The sequence below is a fragment of the Microtus ochrogaster genome, chromosome 18 (genome assembly GCF_000317375.1).
Source record: "Microtus ochrogaster isolate Prairie Vole_2 chromosome 18, MicOch1.0, whole genome shotgun sequence".
Taxonomy (NCBI): domain Eukaryota; kingdom Metazoa; phylum Chordata; class Mammalia; order Rodentia; family Cricetidae; genus Microtus; species Microtus ochrogaster.
This window is the reverse complement of record NC_022020.1, coordinates 14,695,854-14,705,765: the sequence shown is the minus strand read 5'-3', so window position 1 is coordinate 14,705,765 and position 9,912 is coordinate 14,695,854. Positions and strand designations below refer to the sequence as shown.

General features: G+C 47.0%; 1 pseudogene; it reads left to right on the top strand.

Moving 5' to 3' along the window:
* The first annotated feature begins 347 nt into the window (after positions 1-347).
* Positions 348-1,105, top strand: LOC101983444 (annotated as a pseudogene).
* Positions 1,106-9,912: the final 8,807 nt, after the last annotated feature.

Sequence of the window (9,912 nt, the reverse complement as noted above, 5' to 3'; positions counted from 1 at the left end):
GCAAAGGGGGTCAGAGGTGGAGAGTGAGTTACTGGAGAGCCCTGGGGGAGGTGTTAGCAAGCCCCCTCCTTGGACAAAAGTGTCAGTTTAACAGTGTCTTGAATCTTCTAAGAGACAAACGTCAGCACGTGGGTGAGGGAGTTTCTAGATTAGGTTAGCTGAGGTTAGCTGACCCACCCTAAATGTGAGCAGCACTCTTTCATGAGCAGGGTGTTCCTGGACTACATAAGACGGGGGAAGTGAGCAGAGCAGAGCACTCCCAACCCTCTCTGCTGCCTGACTGCAGGTCCAAGTGACCAGCTGCCTCGTGTGCCTGCTGCCGTGATGCAGCATGGAGCATGTCGTGATGCACCTTGGCGCATTCTGATTGTGTCTTACGGTAAACAGTGCAGCCATCTGTAACATCTGTTGTAGAAACCTTGACTGTGAGCACGACCTACACTAACCTTAACTGCCTTATTAGCCATCTGTGTCTTCCATCACTGCTATCCTCAGATGAGATGGAGCCCTGAATGTAGATCAAAGTGACTGAGTTCCAGACCAACCTGGTCCTCTATCCTGACATCCACTACCCTCCGGCCACATAAGCCCCTGTCATCTCTGCTGAGAAAGCCTACCATGAATGGATTTCTGTAGCAGAGACCACCAATGCCTGCTTTGAGCCAGACTAGAGATGAATGTTACCCTCACCATGGTAAATACATGGCTTGCTATCTGTTGTACCATGGTGATGTGGTTCCTAAAGATGTCAGTGCTGCCATTGCCATGATCAAGACCAAGTGCAGTTTCCAATTTGTGGACTGGTGCCCCACTGGCTTCAAGGTTGGCATTAATTACCAGTCTTACATTGTGATACCTGGTGTAGACCTGGCCAAGGACCAGAGAGCTGTATGCATGATGAACAATACCACAGCCATTGCTGAAACCTGGGCTCACCTAGACCACAAGTTTGATCTGGTGAATGCACTGGTATGTGGGTGAGGGCATGGAGGAGGGGGAGTTTTCTGAGACCCCTGAGGCCATGGTTGCCCTAGAGAAGGATGATGAGGAGATTGGTATGGATTCTTTTGAAGGAGAGTGTGAAGAAGAAAGAGAGGAAAACTAATCCATTCTTTGAATCCCTGGATCACATCAAACTCCCAGAACTTCAGGTTCAACATTAGGTGGCAGGCATTGATGCTTCTAATTGTGTTGTCTTTATTCTGTGATCATGTCTTCTCCATGTGTAGGTTTTTCCCATGATGTCTCAAAGTAAAAGCTTTAAGAAAAATAGATAGTGGCCACAGTAGCTCTCCAGGATGTGACAGGGGCCCAGGGCTCCTACACGGGTCACATTCTTCGCACACAGTCCCCTGTTCTCAATCGCATTGTCTGCTTGCTTGCCCCAGAGCAGGGAGTGGAGGAGGTAGGTGAGAAGGAGTCACTTTGTAGAGAAAGCACCACACAGTGAAGAGGGAAGGATAGGGTAGAGAGAGCGTGTGGCCGTTAACCAGTCTTCCCACTGCAGGCCCCCAAGAGGAAGACCCAGCCATGCCAAAGCCAGATGTTTTTATAAAGTAGAACATTATCAACGCCTTAACAGCTTATTCCCATTGTGAATACAGTCACGAAAGCCTGCCATACCCCAAAATTGCCTAGAGGCATCTGAAGGAGGCATTTTCTCGGTTCAGGTTCCTCTACCCAGATGACTGACTAGTGTCAATTTAACACACAAAGAAAATCTAACCAGGACACTATTGGTGTATGCCACCACCACCAGACCAAACTTTACTCAGGCAAAGATTCACAGATGGCTGGCAGAGGTACGGTCTGCTTGTCTGAGCATGAAGGAGCAGGTGTTTGTCACCAAGTCGGGGAGTACGGTGGTTTGAATAAGAATGGCCCCCCCAGGCTTATGGATTTGAATTCTTCATCTCCAGGGAGTGGCACTATCTGAAAGGATTATGAGGTGTGGCCTTTTTGGAGAAAGTGTATCCCTAGGGGTGGGCTTTGAGGTTTCAAAAAGCCCATTCCAAACTCCGAGTCTCCCTCTTCCTGCTGCCTGCAGATCCAGATTGGAACTCTCAGCTACTTCTCCAGCACCATGTCTACGTGGGTGCCAGTGTGCTCCCCACCATGGTAGCAGCGGACGGAACCTCCGAAACTGTAAGCAAGCCCCAGATAAATGCTTTCCTTTAGAAGAGTTGCTGTGGTTATGGAGTCTTCTCACGCAACAGAACTCTGACTAAGACTGTGTGACAGCTCACCCATGATGATTCTAACAACTCACACCTCTGTCACTGGCTCCATTGGAACTCAGCTCTCCTTTGCTGCCTGGAGCAAAATAACCATTCTGAGACCAAGGATTTTGTGCTCAGTTCCCTCTTAACTTCCCACCCACCTTTCATAAGCAATTCAGCTGTCCAGTATCCTGGTACCACTTCAGTCCCTGCGCGGGAGGCGGTGCCTGGATGGCGCATGCGCGACTTGCTCAGCGTCCACCTAGAGCTGGTCCTGGGATGCGTTCAACAAGACCCCAGAGAGTGCACGCCACAGGAAGCTTTTTTTTTTTTTCATGAAAGGTACACGGTGAGCCAGTACTTAGGGTGAAAGGGGCATTTGCTTGCTAAAAATAGTTATACAAAAGTTCAATAGAAAAGCCTCAGTCATGTGGAAAAACTGGAACTCTCATTTTCAGCTGCCGTGAAGGTAAGGCAGACACAATTGTTTATCTTAACTCTTAGATAAGAGTTAAACCATACTCTACTACCTCAAAATGCCATAGTCCAACATGAATGTATACCTACATTCATTTAAATTCACGTACCTTCATGTTAAAACAAAACATGGATAGGTGAGCACTTTCTTTGAAAGTGCGCTGGCTAAGTAATTGTGTTCAAGGCTTAATTTTTTTTAGTTCTCTCTCTCTCTGTATGTGCATGCGTGGGTGTGTATGTGTGCACCTGTGCGTGTGTGTGTTGGTGCTGAGATTAAGCCTAGAACCTTGTACATGCTAGGCAAGTGCTCCGCTACTAAATACCCCAGTCTTACTCAAAGCACTTTGAAAAGACCCCAAATGTCCTGTAGAGCAGACGCCTTGCAGAATACCGTCACCATAGAACTGCACAGCGTGACAGTGAAGGATTGCCCCATCCCATGAAAGGAATCTCACAAGAGCAGAGGGATGCTTAAGAGGACATGCAATGTGTGCATGACTGCCTTGTTATGAAGTTCCGGATTGTTGCTGAGCTAGGATGGTGATGTCTTGAGATATGGTAGTTTTTTGTGATTGGATTGACAATGGGAATAATATATTTTAAGATGCTGGTAATTTCTGCAGTTTTGAAACCAAAAGATTTACTAAAAGAACTGGTATCCTTGGGAAACAAGAGACCCTAAGATCAAGTTCTCAACACAAAGGAGATTTGCCCAGAGGGACAAAGAGCAGGGAATAAGAGACAAAGACAGAAGATAAAGGACAGGGAGAAGGAGAAAGGAATAAGGGAGAGGGGGAAGGGACATCTTCTCTGGCAGGATAAAAGACTGCCTCTGGACAGTAGGGTGGCACATAAGAAAATGGCAGTTTATAAAGGACAAAGGGGAGACCCCGTGTTAGGATGAGCTGTTTAGTTTTGATTGGACAGGTTAATTAGGGTAGAAAAGGGGGACTTTTGATTGTTAGATTTCAGTACTTCGATAGCTGGACCTTGGTAGTCAGAATCAGGAGGAGGAAGTGGGCAAATAAGGGAATTGACCTTTGTGGCTAGCTTTAAGAATGTCATCTAAAGGTCTTTAGCAAGGCAGAGGGATGGCGGAAGGGCGAGCCCTGCCTGAGCCCTTTCATTTACTTTATGGCTGATGGTTGAAATCCTCAAGATGAGTTGGGTGCTGTTGTCACCCTCTGGGGTTTAGAGCATTGTTAATTCAGGAGTCTGTCTGAATCTGTGATACACAGTGTTTAGGTGTCTCACTTGTCTTGGCATATTCTCTCTCTAGCCATGGCACTCCAGTTGAACTTTCTCTTGAACCTGGCCAAGGCAGCCACTTTTGCCTCAACTTCTGAAGATGAGAGGCCTTAGAACAGGAGTTCTCAACCTATGGATCGTGAGCCCTCTGGGGGCCAAACAACCCTTTCACGGGGGTTGCCTAACACCATGGGAAAACACAGATATTTACATTATGATTCATAACAGCAAAATTACAGTTATGAAGTAGCAACAACAACAAAAAAGATTTTATGGTTGGGGTCACCACAGCATGAGGAACTGTATTAGAGAGTGGCAGCATTAGGAAGGTTGAGAACCACTGCCTTAGAGCCACAGAGGTGGCACAATGTGTGGATATCATTGCAACAACTTCCAAAGGATGATGTGTTCCCTTCTTCGTCTTTCTTCTGCCACCGCGGCCAGAGAGACCAGAAGAGCAACCTTCTATTTCTTAACCTCATTTGAATCACCGGATGTATTTATTTTGTAAAACTTTACCTGCTTATCTACATACAATTCAGGGATTTTGTTGTTGTTGTGAGCTGTGCTTTAAGAGGGGCTCAGGCAGTAAAGTGCTTGCTTCACAAACCTGAAGACCACATAAAAAGCCAGGCAAGGCAGTGCGCATTTGTAACCCCTGTGCTATGGGAAGCAGGGACAGGTGGGTCCCAGGGGTTTGCTGATCTGCCAGCCAAGCTGAACCAGAGTTCCAGGTTCAGCTGAGTCCAAAAGTGAGATGGGAAGCCAGCAAGTGGCTCCATGTGGACAAAAGTGCTTGCCACCAAGTCTGAAATCCACCAAGTCTGAAAGCCTTGGGTTGACCTCTGATGTCTACACATGCGCCATGGCACCCCCACACACAGTAAACAAAATGTTAAAAACAGTCAGTGGAGAGAAGGTAGACATCTACCTCTGGCCTCCATGTACCTGTGGACAGCATGTGTGTTCTCTTCCTCTTTCTCTCTACCTGTCATGAAACAGCTCCTTATGGAGATAAAGAAACTGAAGCCCTTCTTCCTTCTTACTCCAACCCCAGGCAAAAGGAAGGTACAAGACTTAGCAAAACAGAGTTCTTGATCATACAAACTAAATTTCCCCAAAGACATTGGCCGTGTACCTTTGGTCTCTGGACAAGCACCCTGGGGCCTTACTGGTGGCCACCTGCGACCATTTTAGACATACCTCTAGCACCATGGTGACTTATCACTCCAGTCCACAGTTTTTTAAAGGTAAAATCCTGTTACTGTGTATGCTGATGAAAAGGTCTCAAACCAGTCTTCAAAGAAAACCAGAAGGCAAGCACCCAAGCACCCGACTGCATCTGCATGCAGGACTGTGTTTGGGGGAAAGGGCTCTGTACACCTGGTCCTGTTAGGACAGAATCCCAAAGCCTTGCAGCTCACACCAACAATCTGCACTCCTCCTCAGAAGTCCAGAGACATAGTATAAACAGCTGGAGAACACAAATGGAAATTTCCAAGTGTCCCACTGCAGGGCTGGGGACTGTGAAAGTGAGGGGGCTGAGGGAAGAAGTCAGGAACACTAGCCACACAGTCCGGGAACTGGAATCAAAAGAGCCAAGTCAGCAGCGGATCCAGGCCTAGGATGGGGCTCAGCCTGCAGGAGCCTGATAGCCTGGGCTCTGGTGATCAGCAAATGCTCAGCGATCAAATGCCCCTGATGAGCTTTACAAAAGAAAGATGAAGAGACAGGATGTGGGCCATACTATACAGTTTGAGTCTTTATAGGATAAAAAAAACAAACAAACAAAAACAGCAACAAACAAACATAAGGGCATTAAATCTCTCTCTCTTGCGAACAGCAGCTCCCTGCGCATGGCAGAGAACAGTGCTATCTTTGTTCCCGCCAAGCTCTGGGCGCTGTCTAGGGCTGTGTCCGGGAGGAGGACTGCTGCCAACCTGTTTCTTATTGTTCCTTTGCCCAGAATGAATTCCCCCCCCCCCCCAGCCATACCCTTCACTTGCCTTGCCCCTTGTGTTCCTAGGCTGGAGCATTGTGGGAGTTGGACTGCTTGGCTCAGCTACAGAAGGGCAGGAGCAGAAAGGTCTGAAGAGGGTTGACTAAGCGCATCTTGGAAGAGGCTTTGGTTTCTCAGCCTTTGGGAGTTTTTGTTTTGCTTTGTTTTCCTTGAGTTTACAAAACGAGTCTTTATCTATGTTAATTCCAGAAGCAACAATTTCCAAAGCTTGTAGATCAACCTTCTTGGGTACTACCTCAGTGTGCTGATGCCACAACAGAAACCAAGAGTTAGGCATCAAGAAAGATAAACGAAAATGAAGAGCATGGCAGTGGTTAGGAAAATGATACAGGGGAAATGAAGCAAGCTAATAATCTAGGAAGGCAAATGCGTCACAGTTGAGGATTAACAAGTTTGAAAAAGAAGAGAACCTCAGAGATGGGAGAATTACAGTAATCATGGGTTTCTTTCTCTATGGTATGCACAAAGAATATGTGTAAAAATAACAGCTCATGCTAAGTGATGGGTGGGACCTCTGGTAAGAGAGAAGGGAAGATCAGCACCCAGAGGTAGAGTCAAGGGTGGGTACCAAGGGCCAGGGAAATGTCACTCTGCTAGTAGGTCCAACTAGGCAGAAGAAGCCCGCTAGTTGGGAAGTCTTTTGTCAGCCCCTTTGGGGCTGTATTCGTAATGTTAAGTTAGTAATTACTTAACATTGAGGAAGTCATTCCAGTAAGCAAAATGACCCATGAAAACCCATTTTTCTTTATTCTGACTTTGTAAAACAGCAACCTGCGGGGATCAAGTTTAGAGAGGAAGCTGCATGGCCCAGGTGTGCCAGGTGTCTGCAGAAAGGAGCAATATTTAACCTTTCACATTGCAGGGGCTATAGGATGTCCTGGAAGTGGACTGGGGCAGGTATACTGTCAGGAGGCCATCGCTCACAGTCCCTTAGCGTGGCTTTCCCAAGCCTTACTGAGCCTTCTGAGCTCTGATACCTTCTCTCCACCTAGCACGTGCTGTGGTTTCCTCCTCTCCCCACTTTCTGTGGAAACTGGGCCTAAGAGACAGAGAGCACCAGCTTCCCAGCACCTCAAATAACAGTGCGTCTCCTCTTGGACCTACGTTCTGCTTCCCCAGTCCAGCAGGAAGGAAAACCGGAGATCCCTACCCACTGCTCAAGTTCATCTGGGGCCTTCTCTGAGCTGAGACCTGTTCTACAGGTGGCAGTCTGAAGTGGGCAAGGAGGCCCTCCTCCTTTGCCTGTTTACACTGAGCAGGGAGGTAGAAATGAGGAGTAGTGTCTATCCAGTTTCTTGGCTTACACTTGGAGAACCTACTCTCGGTACTGAGGACCTCGGAGTGTCTTGTGCAAATGGACTTGCACCCTTCTCAGGGCCACTGAAGACTTGTTCCTCGGTTCAGTGCATTTCCCCAGGTCCTAAGAGGTGGCCAACAGGAGGCGGTGGTTTGATGCACGGAACTCCACGTGTGTTCACATATCACGATGAACTGTTGAGCAAGGGGCTCATGGTAGCTGGGAGAGCTTTCTAAGCATCTTGACCAGCAATTTCCAAGTTTTCCCTACCACTGGGGAGTCCTCTATAAGCCACCTTTTACATGGCAGGCTCTGACTTTCATACTTCAAGCCCATTGTCAGAAGAAAATGAACAGCTTGTCTTCCAACCAACAACAACAGCCTGATCCTCAATATCCACTGTATTTCCTGAGCTTTTCTGAGACAATAAACCAGGCACTCTATGTCTCAAAATACGGAGCGGCTTAACAAGCACGATATTTACTTGCAATCTTTAAGTCTTAACCAGGATCAAGACTGTTTAACTGGTACATTCAGTCTGCTGTCGCTAGCATCGCAGCAATGCTCCAGTAGCCTTTAGTGAAAGAACTGTGGCACTGGTGAGGGACCCTGGAGCTTCAAGGAGCAGTAAGGAGGCTGGGGAGGCGACTCACAGAAGGGGCACATCTTGCAGCAGAGGTAAGACAGGTTTTCCCAGCTTCCAGGCATGGCTGGACATTTAGAAGAAAGTCAGCTAGCTGATTATGGGCCACAGGCGTTCAGTTCTCTGCGCCATTCCAGTGCTCAGAGGTCACGTGGGAGTTTTGCATGCAGTGAGGTGTACTGTGCTGGCAGTGGGCAGAGACCAGTGAGTCCACGATGGAAGAAGAGGTTTCCACCCAACTTAAAGCCTTTGTATTTATGTAGATTTCCTCCAGCACTCACCTCACACTCTCTATAGGCACTGTCTGTCAACGCTCTGTTGCTCAGTTCTTGATGACTCTGACAACTACACGCAGGCAGCCACATCCATCTGGGAAGACAGAATCTCTTCTTCCATACTAGACTGGGGATCCCCAAGAACGGGAACTGATAGTCTTCTTGCTCCTTATAATCTCCACCCTCCAGAAGTAGTGTATAAAGGGCAACCAACAGGTACTGCGTACCTATGACTTGTGGTGACTCTGGACGGGGGATGCTAAAAATGAGCCAGTATCAACCAAGAACAAACAGGGGAGTGGAAATCACCGGGACTGTAGGAGGCTGGAACCAGAAGAAATGTAACTTCCATACCAGAGGAGGGATGTGGATTGAGGCCCCAAGGGAGGAAGAAACACAGTTATTGAGAATGACAAAAATGGAAACTGAGAGCGAGTGCAGAGACCCGAGGAGGAGGCGAGATTGCAGAGATGGCGGGTTTCTGACTGTGGACCGTGAGCTTCATTCTAGGATTGCAAGAAGACAAGAGGGTTTCAAATAGGGAGCACGATCTGAAAATCATGAGCCTGTCACCTGGAATTGAATGAAACTACTCAGGCACAGGCACCAAAATTGGAAGCAAGGAGACAGCCCATAAGGGAGATGGTAGCTCAGGCCTTCGGATTTATTGGAATGGCTGGGAAATGTATAGACTTGGAAGGCAGAGGGGCTTAGACATCAAGGGATTCTTCGTTTAAAAAATGGAACAAGAAGATTCAATCATAGCTACTCATAATGACTCCCAGGTGTAGTATGTTGAGTATCGGGCTGCTTGTCCCAGCTGCCTGGCTAGCTTAGCCCCCAAAATAATCACACAGAAATTGTATTAATTAAATTACTGCCTGGCCCATTAGCTCTAGCCTCTTATTGGCTAATTCTCACATCTTGATTAACCCATTTCTATTAAATCTGTGTATCACCACCTGACTGTGGTTTACCAGCAAGATTCTAACCTATGTTTGTCTCAGGCCAGAGGTTCATGGTGTCTGCCTGTCTCTGCTTTCTTCCTCCCAGAATTCTGTTCTGTCTTCCCCACCTACCTTAGTTCTGCCCTATCAACTAGGCCAAGGCAATTTCTTTAATAACCAATGAAAGCAACACAAATACAGAAGGACCTCCTACAGCACCCAGGAAACACTAAAAATGTGTCTAGAGGGATTTGACCGTGTGACATAAGTTTGAAAATCCCATAGTGGCACCACAAAGTATTTGGTAAAACAAGACAGCTGTCAAGAAGACAACTGGAGTTTAGGAGGAAAATAAGAAGGTGGTGACATTTTAGAAACCAAGGGGAGAATTTTAGCAAGAAAGCAATTAGTGAGATGAAGATTGAATTTGGTATTTGGAAACCAAATGGTGTTACACCCACTTGTCTGACTCCTTCCTACTGGGACTCAGTAAACATTACAAGAAGCAGTCAATAGGATGTTCCATACTCAATGTCCTCAGAGATACATGCACAAGATTCAGATGAGGGGGGTCAAGGTGAATTGGGTACATCGGCTGCTTATTACAATTTGAACTGAGGCAAAAAGTGGATAGTCACCAGCCCAGGAGCTAGGCATCCTCAGGAAAGAAAACAATGGGAACAAAGTATGAGTTCAGAGACCAGAATATTCTAGGAAATAGAATTTGTCCCTGGCAGGGGCACAAAGAATTTGTTGTTGGGAATTGAACAAAAGAAGAGGATTAAG